The sequence below is a fragment of the Myotis daubentonii genome, chromosome 9 (genome assembly GCF_963259705.1).
Source record: "Myotis daubentonii chromosome 9, mMyoDau2.1, whole genome shotgun sequence".
NCBI classification, from domain to species: Eukaryota; Metazoa; Chordata; class Mammalia; order Chiroptera; family Vespertilionidae; genus Myotis; species Myotis daubentonii.
This window is the reverse complement of record NC_081848.1, coordinates 43,176,470-43,183,277: the sequence shown is the minus strand read 5'-3', so window position 1 is coordinate 43,183,277 and position 6,808 is coordinate 43,176,470. Positions and strand designations below refer to the sequence as shown.

The 6,808-nt window shown below is 41.4% G+C and overlaps 1 protein-coding gene across 1 annotated transcript in view; it reads right to left on the bottom strand.

The window, feature by feature from the left end:
* The window catches only part of ANAPC15 (anaphase promoting complex subunit 15), an 87,401-nt gene that overhangs the window by 66,845 nt on the left and 13,748 nt on the right, over window positions 1-6,808 (bottom strand). The window contains exon 2 of the mRNA XM_059708660.1: window positions 4,266-4,431. The gene's annotated coding sequence lies outside the window, so the exon portion shown is untranslated. The remainder of the gene's footprint in view (window positions 1-4,265; window positions 4,432-6,808) is intronic.

The following is a 6,808-nucleotide window of genomic DNA, read 5'->3' as shown; positions in this document are numbered from 1 at the left end:
AGGGGGATCAGAATGTTTGTCAACAGACCTAATGACTACTACAAAGACTGTTACACTGTGATCAGTATATTTCTGGCATGGTCATGGTTACAAATGTATTTTTTGGGCTTGGTTTTGGTAAGAAGGAGGAGGACCAACTTTAAATGAAAAGTGGTGCAATCTACTGGCTACCACCCTAAATAGTCTTGTGAAGACAGTCAATTAATGTTTCATATTCTCTACAGAATTTGTGACACTACAAATACGGCATGTTTATAGATGTAATAGAGGCCCAATGCACAAAATTCGTGCCAGGGGCTCAGCCCTCGCAGCCGCAGCCTCTGCCTTGGCCCTCACAGTCCCAGCTTCACCCAGAAGGTCATCCAGAAGGACATCTGGAAGGTTGTTCGGCTGTCTGGTCTAATTAGCATATTATGCTTTTATTATTATAGATTAGAATTACTGAAATTTAAGATTAGAATCACCTCAATCCAACATACCTTATCAAAGGTCTACTGTGCTGATTATGAATCATTTATAAAAATGCTTGGCCTTTGCCATTTTGGCTCAGTGGATATAGCGGTGGCCTGTGGACTGAAGGGTCCTGGGTTAGATTCCAGTCAAGGGCACATACTGCGGTTGCAGGCTTCTCCCTGGCCCAGACCCTGGTCAGGACACGTGCAGGAGGCAATCAATGGATGTGTTTCTCCCACATCGATATTTCTCTCTCTATTTTCCTCTCTCTTCCACTCTCTAAAAATCAATGGAAAAATATTCTCAGATAAGGATTAAAAAATAAATAAAATAAAAGTACTTGTCTGAATCCTACTTCTGTAGCTATCATTTTCAAGTTCTTAGGAGTCATTGGCTTACAGAAAGTATTAATAATTTTTCATATCAAGATCTAGAGCAATGGTCCTGGCATAAGGATAGATACATAGATTAATGAAACAGAATCAGAGCCAGAAATAAATCTTGTATTTATAGTTAATTGATTTCTGACAAAGTTGCTAAGGGAATTATTCAACAATGTACTGGGACCATTGAGTACCCACATGCAAAAAGATGAACTTAGACCTACAACTCATGCCATACACAAAATCAACTCAAGGAAAAAAAACGCAAAAATAACCTACAAAACAAAATCAACACAACATGGATCACAGACTTAAGTGTAACAGCTAAAACAATAAATATCTTAGAAAACCATTTTCTAGATCCAGTGTTAGGCAAAGTTTTCTGAGATCAAAACTTCTACCATATTTTCCTAGTTATTTTTCAACTAAAAGCATAGTGTATAACTGAAAAAACTGATAAATAGGACATCATCAAAATTCAAAATTTTTCCACTTTAAAATATACTATTAAGTAATTTAAAGTATGTTTTTATTAATTTTTAGAGTTAGAAGAAGGGAGAGGAATAGAGAGAAATATCGATGAGAGAGAAACATCCATCAGTTGCCTCCTGCATGCCTCCTACTGGGTATCGAGCCCAAACATAGACATGTACCCGGACCGGGAATAGAATCAGTGACCTCTTGGTTCATGGGTCAATGCTCAACCACTGAGTAATTTAAAAGACAACGGATTGGAGGAAATATTTGCCAAACACAAGTCTGATAAAGGATTCGTATCCATATTATGCAAAGAATGGCAACAATCTATACTAATAAAAGGGTAATATGCTAATTAGACTGGGAGACCTTCCGGATGTCCTTCTGGACAAAGCCATGGTGGCGGGGCTGAGGCAGAGGCTGTTAGGGGTGATCAGGCTGGCAGGGGAGGGCAGTTGGAGTACATCAGGCTGGCGGGGGGAGGCAGTTGGGAGTGAGCAGGCCAGCTAAGGGGGACAGTTGGGAATGAGCAGGCCGGCAGGGGGAGGCAGTTGGGTGTGATCAGGCTGGAAGGGGGGGCAGTTAGGGGCAATCAGGCTGGAAGGCCGAGTGGTTAGGGGTGATCAGGCAGGCAGGCAGGTGAGCGGTTAGGAGCCAGCAGTCCCAGATAGTGAGAGGAATGTCCGATGCCGGTTTAGGCCCGATCCTGCAGCCAGACATCCCCTGAGAGGTCCCAGATTGGAAAGGGTGCATGCCAGACTAAGGGACACCACCCCCTGCATGAATTTCGTGCACTGGGCCACTAGTCCTATATAATAAAAGGCTAATATGTAAATCGACCAAACAGCTGAATGACTGGTTGCTATGATGTGCACTGACCACCAGGGGGCAGACACTCAATGCAGGAGCTGCCCCCTGGTGGTCAGCGCGTTCCCCCAGAAGCTGGGCTCACGGCTGGCAAGCCCAGCGGTGGTGGTGGGAGCCTCTCCTGCCTCTGTGGCAATCAGACATCCCCCGAGGGTTCCCGGACTGTGAGAGGGCACAGGCTAGGCTGAGGGAGCGCCCCCCCGCCCCCCGCGAGTGCATGAATTTCGTGCATGGGGCCACTAGTTCAATAATAAAAACAAACAGCCCTGTCAATAATGGGCAAAAGAAATAAATGGAAATTTCATCAAAGAAAGTACATGAGTGGCTAACAAGCACATGAAAAGATGCTTGGAAATGGAAATTAAAACCATAATAATACACCATTTCATCCCATTAGACTGACTATGATACATAAGAGTGCCAATAACAAATGTTGGCAAGGATGTGGAGAAACTGGAATCCTCATACATTGCTGATGGGAATGTAAATGGTTCTGCCCTTTGGAAAACAGTGTCAGTTTCTCAAAAGTTAATTGTAAAAGTCTTATAACCCAGCAAATCAAGAGAAATGAGAATATGTATCACACAAAAACTTACATTTGAATGTTCATAACAGCATATTCATGAAAACCCCAAACTGGAAATAACCTAAATGTCCATCAACTGGTGAATGGATAGACAAAATGTGTTGTATCTATAGAATGGAATACTTTTTAGCAAGAAAAGCTAATGAACTACTGACACATGCTATGTCATGGATGAACTTCAAAAACATTATGCCAAGTGAAAGTCCATTTGTATGAAAAGTCCAGAAAAGGCAAATTTATAGTGATTAGTGATTGCCGGGGATTGGATTTGGGAACAGGAATTAACTATAAATGTGTATGAGAAGGAATGAAAATGTTCTAAATGTTACAGGGTTGGGGGGAGGTAGAGGAAGGTATAGGGGGATGGAAGGAGACTTGACTTGGGGTGGTGAACACAATACAGTGTACAGATAGATGATATGTTGTGGAATTTTGCACCTGAAACTTGTATAATTTCGTTAACCAGTGTCACCCCAATAAATTCAATAAAAATTAAAAGTAAAAAAACAAAAAACAATAAAACTCTTTTACAGTAAGGTTGCACCACTTGGCAAAATCATTGTAAACTTTAAATAAGTAAATTCTATGACATGTGAAATGAATGAATAAATAAATGATTGCCTATAGGGTATTTTATCTTGCATGGTAGCATATGATTCTGATTTCTGTGGCTTGCACCCTTGAGGGTTGTATTCTAAGGAATTTGTCATCTGGCTCCATACAATCTATTATCTGAGACAATTTTTTTGAATCCTCACCTGAGTTTATGTTTATTGATTTTAGAGAGAAGAAAGGAGAGAGAGAGAAACATCAATTGCCTCCCATATGTTCCCTGACCAGGATTGAACCCACAACCTAGGTATGTGCCCTGACAAGAATCTAACCTGCAACCTTTTGTGCAGGGGACTACACTCCAACCAACTGAGCCACCTGGCTAGGGCTGAGGCAATTTCTATTTGATTATGAACTTTGAGGCATTGGTTGGATCTATATCGCAATCAAGGAGGGAGTCTGTTCTTGGTGTAGATCAGTGGTTCTCAACCTTCCTAATGCCGCGACCCTTTAATACAGTTCTTCATGTTGTGATGACCCCCAATTTCATTGTTACAAATTGAACATAGTTAAAGCATAGTGATTAATCACAAAAACAATATGTAATTATAAATGTGTTTTCCAATGGTCTTGGGCAACCCCCGTGAAAGGGTCGTTCGACCCCCAAAGGGGTCGTGACCCACAGGTTGAGAACCTCTGGAAGTCAACAATACCAGTTGAGACATTTAAAAACGTAGCCCACTGACCAAAAAAATTTTTTAGAAGGAGTGTTTATCCCAGTTGGCATAAGTGTGGTCTGCTAAATTGAGGGTTAGCGATCAGAGCCAGGGGAAAGAAAAGGGCTGCATCATATGACTAATTAAAAAAAGAACATGAAGCACATTACCAAAAATACCGACACAATAAGCACAATCATGTCCTTTGTCAACTTTACTATTTCTTCTTACCTGTTTGTGGGTGAGCATTTCCCTCCAGAGAAATCTTTTGCTTTGGGGGTGGAATTTTTCTGGACAAGAACCAGGGCTCTGATAGGTTGAATTATTCAAGTGTTGGTTTATGGGGGTGATGTCAGACCCATGAGTCTATTTTCCCATCAGTCAATTGTGGCAGGATCTGTAGGGAAACAAAAGGAGAGAATAGAAACCACTTGTTAAAAGGACCAAATGATCTGATCAACGTATTCATTTCCAACAGCAGAATGAAAGAGAGAACAGAGCATGAACCTCCTGAGGAAGAGATTCATGAGGTCTCAGTTGATGGCTACTTTCAAGAGAACATATTATAGAACCTGAGGAAGGAGAAGTAGACAAGGAGAGTTAGTTTTCTCAACCACTTTACCCAACTTATTTTTAAACATATGTTTTTATTGATTTCAGAGACAAAGGGAGAGGGAGAGAGAGATAGGAACATCAATGCTGAGAATCACTGATCAGCTGCCTCCTACACGCCCCCTACTGGGGATTGAGCCCACAACCCTGACTGGGAATCAAACCGTGACCTCCTGGTTCATAGGTCAATGCTCAACCACTGAGCCATGCCAGCTGGGCTACCTAACTTATTTTTGATAATTCCATTTAGCTCCTCTATTTGCCAGAGCTCTGTGGGTGATACATATTTGGAAATCTTGAGTGCCTTACAGTCTATTTTGTAAGATGTGCACCCAGATTCCTATCAATAATAAAAGGTGATTTTATTCTATATACTTTTTTTTACTGATTTCAGAGAGGAAGGGAGAGGGAGAGAGATACAAACATCAATAATGAGAGAGAATTATTGATCAGCTGTCTCCTGCATGCTCCCTGCTGGATATTAAACCCGCAACCCAGGCATGTGCCCTGACGGGGAATTGAACTGTGACCTCCTGGTTCATAGGTCAATGTTCAACCACTGAGCCACACTGGCCGGGCTAAAAGGTGATTTTAAATAATGGCATCAAATCATCTTGAAAATAAACTTGTTGGCAGTGATCATGCAAGCCCTTGCCTGTGAACATGAGTATGATTTTACCCATTTGAAAAAGTCCACAATAACTGACCATTCGGTCAGAACCCTTCGCCTTGTATAAAACTCATCTCAAAGAAATGAGCTCCTCCCTTTGCTGTCATCTTCCTCCACATTGTGGACACTATGAACAGGGCAGCTCTTAAAATACTGAGAAGCTAATTTTAAAAACGTGGAGCATACCAATTTTATTTAATTATTTTTAGCATTCCTCCTTGAATACTTTACTTATGAGTGCCATGCTGTTACAGAGCAAGTTTTTGGTGTATTCTAGCAGCTGTCTGGGAAGTGCCAGGGTGATTTCGGTGTAAAATACACCTTGATAAGTTTTATTGTCCTGAATGTAGGGCCTGATTTAGAGAAGAGAACCTGAAGGAAGTGTTGGCAGGAGATAGCCTGAGTCTTGGCTGTCTCACTAATAAGAGAACTCTATCTTATAACATTGTCATTAAGAATTTTAACTTCTCTAGAAGTGAGGAAACATACTGTCTTGTATCATGACCTAAGAGCAAGACATGAGTGAGCCAGCACAAAATAAAATAAAAATTAACGTGTTTCCTGCAAAGTAAACGTTCACAGTCTGGTTGGGTAAGGACCTTAACACTGCTGTAAGGGAAAACACAGGAAACAAAAAATAACTTATTTCTTCATGTTAACTGCAGAATATATACTCAAAAACCACTTCTTCATAAGAGTGGCCAACATTTCTAAAAGCTTTATGCCTCTTAAAGTAAAAGTAACCTGAAGATGCACTCCTGAAATGGCAGAGGATGGCATCTGAAAATCCACTCCTCCATGAAAGCAAGAACACTGGCAAGACATCAAACTCAACTTTCCCAGAAGTCTGAAAATTAACCCAAACTTTCAAAATCTAAGGAGCACTTATTTCAGAAAAATGGCTGACTCTGAGTAGGAAACAGCAAGCTCTTGGCATTTTGACTTGCGTTTCCCCCATCCTCCTCTCCCAAACTCTGGTAGCCTTCAAAACCAGTTGTCTCAGGACTATAGTAACTGCGAAAAAGAGAAGCCTAGTAGCCACTAGAGGGGGCAGAGTGGGTGTGGAATTCCTCCAAAAGCCCTATCTCTAGAGAAATGTCACTGATTTGTCTGGCAGGACCTGGTAAGAGCCCCATTCATAGTGCTAGTCTTATTGACTGACTCAGAGCTCACACAGTGAGCTAGGTGTTTGTCCAAACAAGCATCAGCAAACTGTTAGACATCCCAACTCCCTGAGGCAGGAAAACCAATTGAGACAAACCAGAAGCTGGCCAAAAAACTTAAAGGAAATATTAGGAAGGACATGTAGATAGAAGGCTTTGAAAAGCTCTGACATACCTGGGGGTCTAGAAATCCATATGTGTTTGCAAAACCGTATGTAAACCCAGGAAACACATGAAAAGGCCCCCGTCTCTCAATTCTAATAACCTTAAGGCCTGGGTGAAGCAGGAAATGAGGGATAAGGAAGAGCTTTGAAGGCTTGCCTGAAGCA